This window comes from Schistocerca serialis, chromosome 7 (genome assembly GCF_023864345.2).
Source record: "Schistocerca serialis cubense isolate TAMUIC-IGC-003099 chromosome 7, iqSchSeri2.2, whole genome shotgun sequence".
In the NCBI taxonomy this organism is placed as follows: domain Eukaryota; kingdom Metazoa; phylum Arthropoda; class Insecta; order Orthoptera; family Acrididae; genus Schistocerca; species Schistocerca serialis.
The window spans coordinates 235,970,000-235,981,709 of NC_064644.1; the positions used below are offsets into that span (position 1 = coordinate 235,970,000).

Sequence of the window (11,710 nt, forward strand, 5' to 3'; positions counted from 1 at the left end):
CCTTCTGCGTATGGTTACTGTATTCGTCTCTAGGTCTCCCCGCCTTCATCCAGTACTAAATTGGTGATCCCTTGGTGCCTCAGAATTTGTCCTACCAGCTGATCCCTTCTTCTACTCAGTTTTCTCTTTCCCCCAATTATATTTTGTACCTCCTCATTAGTTACGTGATCTACCCATCTAACCTTCAGCATTCTTCCGTAGCACCACATCTCAAAAGTTTCTCTCCTCTTGTCCAAACTATTTATCGTCCTAGTTTCACTTGCATTCATGGCTACACTCCATACAAATACTTTCAGGAAGGACTTCCCGATAAAAATCTATACCCGATGTTAGCAAATTTCTCTTCTTCAGAAACGCATTAGCTGCCATTGGTGGTCTACATTTTATATCCTCCCTACTTTGACCATCTTCAGTTATTGTGCTTCCCAAATAACAAAACGCGTCTATTACTTTAAGTGTCTCGTTTTCTAATCTGATTCCCTCGTTTTACTTTTGTTGATGTTCATCTTATATCCACCTCTCAGGAGACTGTCAATTCCATTCAGCTGCTCTGTGATCCGGAAGCGAAGGGCAACGCAATACGCCAGGGCTGACATAGATACAATAATGTCCCAAGCATTACCTCCCATGTTGCGATAGAGTATGTATCAAATGGCTCAAATGGCTCTGAGCACTATAAGACTTAACACCTGAGGTCATCAGTCCCCTAGAACTTAGAACTACTCAAACCTGACTAACCTAAGGACATCACACACACACTTCCATGCCCGAGGCAGGATTCGAACCTGCGACCGTAGGGGTCGCCCGGTTCCAGACTGTAGCGCCTAGAACCGAGAGTATGTATCGCACGATAAGTCTTGTCATACGTGGATGTTCTTCAGAACGCTGCACAATACGGTCTTTTGATCGGAGATGACTTGTCGTGAATTTTCTCTGAATCCTGGAATAACGCATCCTTTCGATCAGAAGTAGAAAGAAAACATGGTATGCCTTGAACTATTGCGCATTATACTATGGGTCGTATCAGCAGCCATATACCTGGCCATATAGCGGCCACTTCTCCTTGCCGCACAACACCCACAACTAGTGGGTAGTCTTGCTCCATGCGCTCCTCCAGTGTAGACAATATACGCTACGAGCAATGCAAGCGCACCGCTTCTTTGGCAACAGTACGGCCTGCGAATACAAACACACATGTTGACAAGCCAATGTCCAGCTGATGGCACCAGGGCCGTCTAACGCGCCAACAAACAGCACTAGTACCGACGAAAACAGTGCTGTCATGGCGGCAGTGTATTGCATCTGCGGAATACCTGCTCAACGAGCGCCTCGTAGGTTTCATTGAGCATGCTGCCTATTAAAGATGTGCTCGACCGCAAGCAGGTAGCACAAGCTCACGCTGGCACCTCGCGAGCTGACGCCGACTGCGCCCAGCAAACCATCAATCAGTGTTCCATCAGTCAGAGTTCCACCAGTCAAGCCTTACCGATCAGCTAGGCATCTCCCTTTGGAGCCTTCCCCTCTTTCGATGCTGGTCTTCCACGGAATCGGTATGTCAGCGGACATCCACAGAGGATACAAGAAAGTATCCGTGCTGGTCTACCAGCCGGATTCGAAAACCCTGGAACTGCTAATCTGGTACGGGTACCTGTACCTAGCAGCCACCGTTACGACCAACGTCATGATGGATTGTCGTCAAGACCTACATCATGGCACTGTCACGACGCAAGTTAGGACAGACGATTGGCTAGGTCACATTCACACGAGATGAAGATGTTCCATTTCTGTTGTGTCTATCAGAATCCTCATTACGTTGAACTTAGTTTGTTCTGCGCTGTGTTAATAAAGTGTTACGTACGCTTACACTACTAAAACGTGCTTTATTGCTGACAGCCTAGCACTCTGAACAATCAGAAATGTGAAGATAAAAGACACTAAACGCTGGGTAATTCTACTTCAGCTGCTTGGTAACATACTGATACAGTCGCACAGCTACAATCCATCGCCATTGGCACCGCTTTGTATATACGTCGTACCTGGTTACTTATGAAATGAATATTGGGCCGTTGTTAAAAGAAACATCAGATAACTTTAATACACTACCCGTATCAAATGTTTAAAACAGACTACCCTGAAATGTATACATTTCTTCAATTTAAAAAGTGCATCTGAAACAACATATCCACCGGCGAGATACGATGAGCCATTAGTAGACTAACGAGTTGATAAAACCATTAATTTATCCAAAAAAAAGTGAGTTTGAATTACTTGTTATACACTTTAATTCTGGAATTTACCGCTAAAGCGTTAAGAGTAAATTTCATAAATATTAATTAAGGATTTTAGTGCATATCTTTTCCCGGTATCCTCTTGCTTCATTCGTTAAAGATACATCCATACATACCATATAACTCTAGTGTCTCAGTCGAATCTTTTTTCATCTGTACAGCGATTTCCCATTCATACATCTTTTTTCTCTTTTTCGTACATGACGTCTAAGTTGATGTCAATTTGCATCTTAAGCGTTATATTTTTTCTCTGGAAAAATATATTATTCTTCATCGTGTTACTTCAATTTTATTGGTTATGTAGTTCATATTTGCTTTAATAGTTGCAGAAAACTTAATGAAACTTCATGTCTGTTGTATAAGCCCACAGGCACGTTATGTCGTATTAAAAATTTGCAGAGTAGCTTCTACACGTATCCGCGACATGAATATGTAGCAATATCCAGAGTGGCTCGCTTATTATTCAACGAACTCACACGCACACTTTAGAATGCAAGAAATAATATTAGATTAATAATTTAAACTTGTGCTTCCACATTTCAAAACACAGAAACGCATCAGTCTGACTTATTATTTAGTTACCCTCTTTTAAATATGTTCGTATGTCAGCCGAATTAATAATAGCCTACTGTCCTCGATCCGCCCTTGTAATCTGAGAGTTAAAGTATTTCTCACTACAATTTCCACTTCTTTATTCGTATACGTTGCCTAATTCATTAGAATTTAATTTACGTTTCCCTTTGTTTAGCCGGCCCGAGTGGCCGAGCGGTTCTAGGCGCTACAGTTTGGAACCGCGCGGCGCTACGGTCGCAGGTTCGAATCCTGCCTCGGGCATGGATGTGTGTGATGTCCTTATGTTAGTTAGGTATAAGTAGTTCTAAATTCTAGGGAACTGATGACCTCAGCAGTTGAGTCCCATAGGTCTCAGAGCCATTTGAACCCTTTGTTTATTTCATTTAAGCCCTTCGCTCTACCACATTTCAATCGCAATCTGACAGGGATGATGCCTTCTGGTCATGCAAAACTCTGCACCTTTTCGAAATATTCTTGTAGCCTTTTATCTTTCGCTGCACCCAAACGTAGTAAATAGCTGTTTTGGCCGTAATTTTAGTTGGCTGTCTAATGCAGCGAAAGAAGGCTTTTCTGCGAAATCTGTGTGTCAAGTATAGTCGGAGCACGTCAGTATTTTCACACCCACAGTTTGGTATATTTGCGCGGTGTATCACCTCCCTAAGGTAAAATCGCTATCTACATGCACATCAATACTCCGCAAGCAACCTGACGGTGCGTGCGGAAGGTACCTTTGGTACCCCTCACTGATCCCCCCTTCCCTGTTCCATTTGCAAATGACGCATGGGAAGAATGGTTTTAGGTAAGCCTCTGTATTACCTCTAATTTCTCGAATTTTCTCGTCGTGATCATTTCGTGAGATGCATGTGGCAGTTCCGCTGTCACTGCTAGTGTGCAAGTCCAAACTGCAATGCTCTCTCGTAGCGAGATGCAGCATTATGATGCCTGCTGTTTCAGAAAAAGGAGTGTAGGAGCTCAAAACACTAGCACAACTTCAGCATGCGTCAGGTCTGCGATTTAACAATAAGTGTTTGTTAGTGGTCAAAAAATGTCGGTGTAGTAGCGAGGCACCATCAAGTTTTTTGAGCCCTCCATCGTTGTTGGTCAAGAATTCGGAACTGGGACACTTTGTGTAATACATGGTCCGACTCTTTCCGGAAAACACTCTCTCATAATTATAGTAGTAAACCTTTCCGTGATGCAAAACGTCTCTATTCCAGCGTCTGCCAATATCGTTCTTTGGACAAATTTACGTGTCCTAGCAGCTGAACAGTCATGTGACATTGCTGTCAGATACGTGGATCAGACCAAGCATATCCTCAGTTCCTTGTTGTCTCGCATATTTTAGGCTCCTAGGAAATGACTGCACCGCTCTTAGAGCGGGCGGAGCACATGTTCCGATGGATTTAAAAAAGAAGATAATTGAACAAGTGATGTGGTGATTGTAAAATTGGCGCAGACTTCTTATTTTATGAAATAAATAAATCCGAGATTTTAACTGTAGGAGACTATGGGTCAGTACTTTTTCATGTTTCTAGCTGGTCTTGTCTTCATTAATATCGTTAGACGAGCATGTTTTCACGGTGTGACACACGTATAACTTGCTGCTATACTCTTGTACTGCAAAGAAAGTAAGAAGAATGTAGCACTCTAATGGTAATGAACATCAGCCTTCTAGAGTCAGCATATCATAAGCCACGCAGTCCCATTCCTACACATATAATAGCAACGAAGATGACCGACTAAGTAATTCTCAGTATATTCCTGCTCCTGCCCAGTATGTGATGTTCTTAATGTGCTCCGCGTACACCGCAGTCCAAGAAGTGCCACGAATGAATTTATTATTAGCGTATAAGTGTCGTCAGCACAGTAATTATGGTGCCAGCTTGAACTGTAAACAATGAATGGGCGCTCGCCCAGTCAGCTGCGTGCAGGAAGCACTTCGTAGTGGACGTGCGGCGGTAGTGTGTCAACGTTGTTTTATCACAAATCGCAATGGAGTAAAGTCTCGAAATAAGGTTTTAAAGACGTTTTCTAGAATGTTTTGACTAAGAGAAAAGTGAATGCGAAGTTTGTCGCGCACACCTTAATTTCCGAAGAGCAACATCGATACGTGCAAGCTTGCTGCAACTCGATTGTAATGCAAAAGCTGGGCAGTTCTTTTTTGGTGTTATCAATGCGAACCAACCACAAGACGACGTAACCCAGAAACTGAAAGTTGAACAACGTCCCAAAGAAGGACTTTATTGATATTTTCACGTGGTTGTACGAACGCTCTATAATCATTCCTCAGGTATGTTACGCAGAACACCTGAAACATTAAAACCATCATCTTAACTATTTTGACTGCTTCAGAAATATCTACCGCGACATCCTGCAGAACCTTAAAATAGGTAAATCATGATAAATTACTAGATATTTCAGGTATACATCGATGATGTGTAAGTAAAGAGCTGATATTAGATAAATCTGGTAATTGAGCAGCAGAATTACAGAACTTTATCACAAATGTGTTCCTTAGCGTTAATTCAAAGCTACATGATTGACTGCAGAACTACAACAGAAGATGAATAAAATATACCCTTCACGCGTGAGAATCAAGCAATCATAGACCCCTGAAGTTTATGCAGTTTACAGGATAAACGGAAAGGAACTTTAGGTTATATTTGTGGTCTGACAGAAAATCTTCAGTATGTTGTTATCGAGCATTATCTACAGGAAAATATCATAGACAAAGACAACTATTGAGAAATAACTTCGTGGTATACTTATTGACCAAGGATTATATGAGTTACTACACAGATTATTTGAAAAATCAGTCACAACGTGAACTGGGATTGCACTGTATGTAATACCTAAAATGCAGGATGCATGGCACCTGCTACCGATATATAACTTTTTTTTAATTGTATGTAACTATTTATAATTTAAATGCTTTCTTTTAATAAGTAAGGACATTGCTTCACAGTATGTGTGCATTTAGGTAGAAGTCTGTTGACGTTTCATTGTACGAGGCCTATTCAGAAAGTAAGCTCCGATTGATTGCCAAATTGAAACCACAGTGAACATCAGAAATGTTTTACTTGTAACAATTAGCTACACCTTTCAGCTAATTCTCTACGTAGTCGCCGTTCTGACTTAGACTTTTGTCATAGCGTTGTACCAACTTTTCAATAGCCTCAACATAGAAGGCAGCCGCCAGTGCTTTCCGCCAATTCTCCACGCTGGCCTACACCTCGTTGTCTGTGTCAAAATGTTGTCTTCAAAGACAGCGGTTCATGTGACCAGAGATGAAACTCAGGGGGAGAAAATTGCGGACTGTATTGTGGGTAATCTCACATTTCCATTTGAAAACGATGCAGGAGCATCTTCATTGCCCCTGCAGAATGCGGCTGAGAATTGTCTTGAATAAGAAACAGCACGACAGTTATGTAATGTTAGCTGCATAGCTTCAGGCGAAATTTCTCACCAGGCCCTCGTACTTGGCGGCAGACACTATTTTCTAGACATCTTTACGCACTCACTGCGAGCTCAGAAATGAGAAGAGCGACGTGATGCTAACTGGGGTTATACTAGAGACACTACCCAACACATCTGTGCAAAGCTTTATCGGATTTTCATAGTCGTTTCCATTTCGCGACCGATCGGAGCTTACTTTCTGAACGCCCCTCGTATTTATCTGTGTTTTACTGTGAAACTTACAAGCTCTGGGTAAAAGCCAAAGGAATTGTTATTTGCATCGACTAGCAATGATAATATCAGTGCTTGTACGTTGTAAAATCTTTGGGTAAGGGGTTGTTATGCAGAGCGCGCAGAGAGAGCGGGAGACGGGTTCCAGCGCTTGTAGTGTGCGGGAGTGTGGTGTTAACGCTCTCGCAGTAGAGAGTACCGTTGTCGGAGGCATCATGTACGGGCGCCGGCAAGACGTATAGCAGCAGGGGTATGGACGGTGGACGGGCGGATGAGGCTGTATTAATTGCGACTGCCCGTTCCTGTAATTAGCCGTGGCTACACAATATGCTACCGTCTTCAACAACAGCAGCAGTTCCAGCAACACAGTTTCGTCGTCGGCTCCGAGTTTCGTCGTATGCACAGCACGGAAGTAAGACTGTTTATTGGTAGACAGTATTAACGGCTGACCCAGCAACACAAATGAATGTGATTGGATAGATAAGATTTATTTCAATAATAATCAGTTAAACTCAGGGCGATTGTGTCCTCATTGCCCCCAGACATCGTTCCCTAGCAGTTTCCTTGCTCCTTTTTTCCCCTAATATGCTAACTGAGTGTCATAAGAAACAAACTGAATAGTTACAGCCAGTTTATTAATGAATAATTTCTCTTCTAGGAATTTTAGCCTCAGTCTACTTTAAATTAACTGTTGTACAACAGAGGCTTCAGTATATGACTGAAGCAATTTCATTTTTCATGTTTGTGAATCAATCACTGGAAAAACATTTAAATCTAAAGAAATGAACAAATTAAGAATGCGGAAGTTTTGCTTATTTTACGTATAGCTTGGAGAACATGGCTGTTTGGTTTGGTACGTATTCTAGTATTTAATTCAGTTCAAGTCAGTAAAAAAGGCTCAGTTGTTCAGACAGTAATATGAAATCCAATTTGGAAAATACGTAAAGGCAAAGTAAAAAGTGCTTGCTTTTTTTCTAAATTCCTTTGATGACGTTATGCTGAGATCACCGACAGTCATTGTTCATGTAACGAAGTTCAGTACTAACATACAGTTTAATTGCATATTTTATATTTTCAAATCATTACTTGATTGCCTTTTTCAAAATTTAATGCCAAACATAACGTAATAGCGACTTCTCAGTTTTCTTCATGATTACATACTCACTTAAAATAAGAAGCAAAAAAAAAAGTGTCAACTTTTAGTTGCCACCCCAGTGTTTAAGTGTTTAATAATACATGTTCTTCTTTCCCATCATCTTGTACAGGATTTTGAATGTAAATTGCCCTAGTTGGCTGGCGACGTTAATTACTTCCTTTTCGTTCATTATTGTAACTTTTGGATTCATGATCAGTGGTACCCCTTTCTGTCCAGTGTTTTTCGTATGTGAATGCACAAAATAACATTCTTTTTCCTAATTATAGCCCTGCTCGGTTTAATTACTTTACTTTTAGTAGATTTTCCATGTGAAGGGTCGGTTGTACACTTTCCTCCTCCTTATCGGTTCACTTCTTCGGGAAAGATAGCCTCATACAATTAGAAAAAGTCCATTAGGCATAGACGCGATCCACGGTCATATATTACGTCGCAAGCAGGATAGGCAGATTGGCAAGTGGGAGGTTAAATGTATTTGGCAGGAGGAAATCCAGTCACAAAAAGATTGCAGACACTTCAGTAAGCGTAAATTGGAATTCAACAAGGAGCCACTAGTGCAGGAAGAACATCAGTCGCACTTGGGGACTACTTAAATACGATTCAATAGAGGAACAAGAATTAAAAATCTACCATCACCGACGTCCCATGCAAGGTTAAAGATGTTGTTCAAGAGCATAGAAGAATGTCTTGTAAAGTTCCTCAGTTTTAATCCACTGTGCTAAATAAATTGCAAGTGGTAAAGGTAATATTGCAGTTTTAAAAATCTCTGTCATTAATTAAAAATAATATGCAGACTGTAAAAAGTGTACGTGCAACAGGTGGCATAATATTTGCAGAGCGTACGGCTGCAGATAAATGGATAAGCCACTGCGGGCCACTGCATGTCCACCCACACTACGCGTTTGGCGTGTAAGTGGGACAACAGCGCTGAGTAGTTGCGCGGTCTTGGGCGCCTTGCCACGGTTCCCGCGGCAGCCCTCGTCGGAGGTTCGAGTGCTCCCTCGGGCATGGGTGTGTGTGTCGTCCTAAGCATAAGTTAATCTAAGTTAGTGTGTAAGCCTAGGGACCAGTGACCTTAGCAGTTTGGTCCAATAGGAACTTACCACAAAATTAAAAGAAAAAAAAGTGAGGCACATGAAAGTAATGTCACACTCAGAAAGCAGCCTACGAGAACTGCCGAAGAAAGAGAGCCCCACGGAGGTGAGTCTTTGTGGATGCTACAACCAAGCTGATACCGAGACATGATAGTCCACCTTAAGAGCAAGACAAATATTGCGATACATATAATACGACTACAACGAAATATAAGAAACTCATTGTTAAAGAAAATGGGAGATATATGATTGACAAGTAGCGCATCTGGTAGCCAACAGCATTTTTTACCAAGAAACAGAGATTCAGACTATAAAGATTGCCGACCGTTGTGGCCGAGTTGTTCTAGGCGCTTCACTCTGGAACCATGCGACCGCTACGGTCGCAGGTTCAATCCTGCGTCGGGCATGGATGTGAGTGATGTCCTTAGGTTAGTTAGGTTTAAGTAGTTCTAAGTTCTAGGGGACTAATGACCTCAGATGTTAAGTCCCATAGCGCTCAGAGCCATTTCAACCATTTTTTGAACTATGAAGATTCTGTGGGCTGGTACTAGGATCAGTTTCCAGACTTTTATCCATTTTACATTTTTCATTGCTACAGTTACTTTCATTATGTAATTATAATTGTTTTTAATCCTTCTGCTAACTGATTTATTCATTAGCATGAATCAATTGTAAAGTTACATTTTGTTTATGGATACCAAACTACAGGTATGTTAGTAAATAAATAAATTAACTATGCAGAAAACTGCAGAACAAAATAAAGTGAAACGTACGCAATACCAAAGTCAGCCGTGCCAACGGTATGGAATCCGCATCAGCACCGTACAATCTGTACAGTTTTGGCATGAAAAATTCTGCTGTTTTCCGAAATTCATATCGACAACAGTTAACTCTTGCTTTGTAAACTGTCAGCCAAAAATTAGCACTCTGCTTAAACATACATTCTAAGATAAAAAAGAAATACCCACCACAAAGTAATTATTCAGCGGAATGGAAATCGTTAGATGTGATGTGCATGTACAAACAAACAAAAGATTGCAGTTTACAAAAAAAAAAAAAAGAAAAAATGCATGATTTATTCAAGAAAGGGAGCTTTACAAAATGAGCCAGTCAGTAACGTGTTTCCTCACCTCAGGCCCTTATGCAAGCATTTATTCGATGTCCTCCTGAGGGATATCGTACCAGATCCTCTCCAGCTGGCGCGCTTGATTGCCAAAATCGCTAGACAGTTGGAGGCGAGAAAGTTATCAATTGGGGAGAGATACGGCAATCATACTGGCGAGGGTAGAGGTTGAAAAGCATGTAGACGAACTGTAGAAACTCTCGCCATGTACGGGCGGTGATTATCTTGATGAAATGTACGTCAGGTATTGCTTGCCATAAAAGGTAACAAAACAAGGTGCAGAGTATCGTCGACGTTCCACTGTGGTTTAAGGGTGCATGGAAGACAACCAAAGGTGTACTGCTATGAAAAGAGGTGGCTCCATCACTTCTGGATGTCGGCAGTGGGGCGGCTGATAGGTTGCTATCCCATCACAGCCCGGGCCGTCTCCACACGACTGTTCAGTCTTGAATCACAATGAGTGGAGTAGAACAGTCTCCAGTAAATCGCGCTTCGATCTGAGCCCCGATGACCAGGGAAGACGTGTTTCGACATGCCCTAGATTGCGGCGGGATAGCAGCATAACTCTCACCTGCCATGTGGCCATGTACATGTCTTTACGTACAAATTATGTCTACCGATTTCCGTCACATTCGGATGATTCCTTTCCGGCCCATCCCTATTTATTCATTTTCTTTTTCTTAGAACGTACTTCGTTATACGCGAAGCAGAAAGCCGTCATTTGCGTATTTTCTGGGCCAGTAGGTAATGTTGAAGGAAGCGTAGAATGAGAAACTCGCCGGAATAACTGTGTGCAGCCGCCAATATATTATGCATGTTACCACCAAGCCAGCAGTTCGGTCACAGCACTGGAAAGCAGCCAGCATATACTAACCTACTGGCGGCTATATAAAAATTACGACCCGGACTGGGCCACAGTAGCAAAACAGAACTCTTGCAGGACGAGGCAACAAATTTCGTTATTACTAAGCGATTGATTTGTTGTAGCTACCGCGGCTGGAAACAGTGCGACAGGAAAAACAACTGGGCACCGGCCGGCCGGGGTGGCCGAGAAGTTCTAGGCGCTACAGTATGGAACCGCACGACCACTACGGTCGCTGGTTCGAATCCTGCCTCGGTCATGGATGTGTGTGATGTCCTTAGGTTAGTTAGGTTTAAGTAGTTCTAAGTTCTAGTGGACTGATGACCTCAGAAGTTAAGTCCCATAGTGCTCAGAGCAATTTGAATTTGAACTGGGCCGCTAACGACTATCAATAGTCCTTAATTCGATCATTGAGATGAGCAGTTCAGCAGTGTCGATAGAGACTAGAGGGTCACGCCGGCAAATCGACATGAGACTGTAGGCAGCTACCTACCTCCTTGACCACTCTAGCAGCGGCCAGACTCCAACCCTGGAAGGCATCAAGTTGAGAACCGGGCAGTTCTATGCTGGAGCTGGCACTTAGCTGCCACAAGCATCCACTTGCTGGGCGCAGTCCTACCAAGGGAGAGTCTCATCCCCTGTAAGCAACTTGGCCGTCCTCCCCACCTCGGGCACCAAACGTGAGCTTTTGGAGTCAGCATTCGTGGGCCCCAGCCTAACAGCGCTGTAACTATCAGCACACTACTGGCATGGGCCTAGGTGTCAAGCTCAGTCACTTGCTGGTCGGTGTTCTACCACTCGAAAGTGCTGAAAGCAGATAGGCTTCCTTCAGCACCTCTGGCTCCGCCCAAGAGCGGTGTGTCCTGCTAACAGGACCGCATGACGCTGCGCAAAATTTCTGGAGTCAGCCATCGTGGGTGACAGCATCAC

General features: G+C 42.7%; 1 non-coding gene across 1 annotated transcript; it reads left to right on the forward strand.

The window, feature by feature from the left end:
• The first annotated feature begins 3,039 nt into the window (after positions 1-3,039).
• Positions 3,040-3,122, forward strand: Trnap-ugg (transfer RNA proline (anticodon UGG)). The gene has a single exon. It is a non-coding gene; the product is annotated as a tRNA-Pro (tRNA).
• The last annotated feature ends 8,588 nt before the right edge of the window (positions 3,123-11,710 follow it).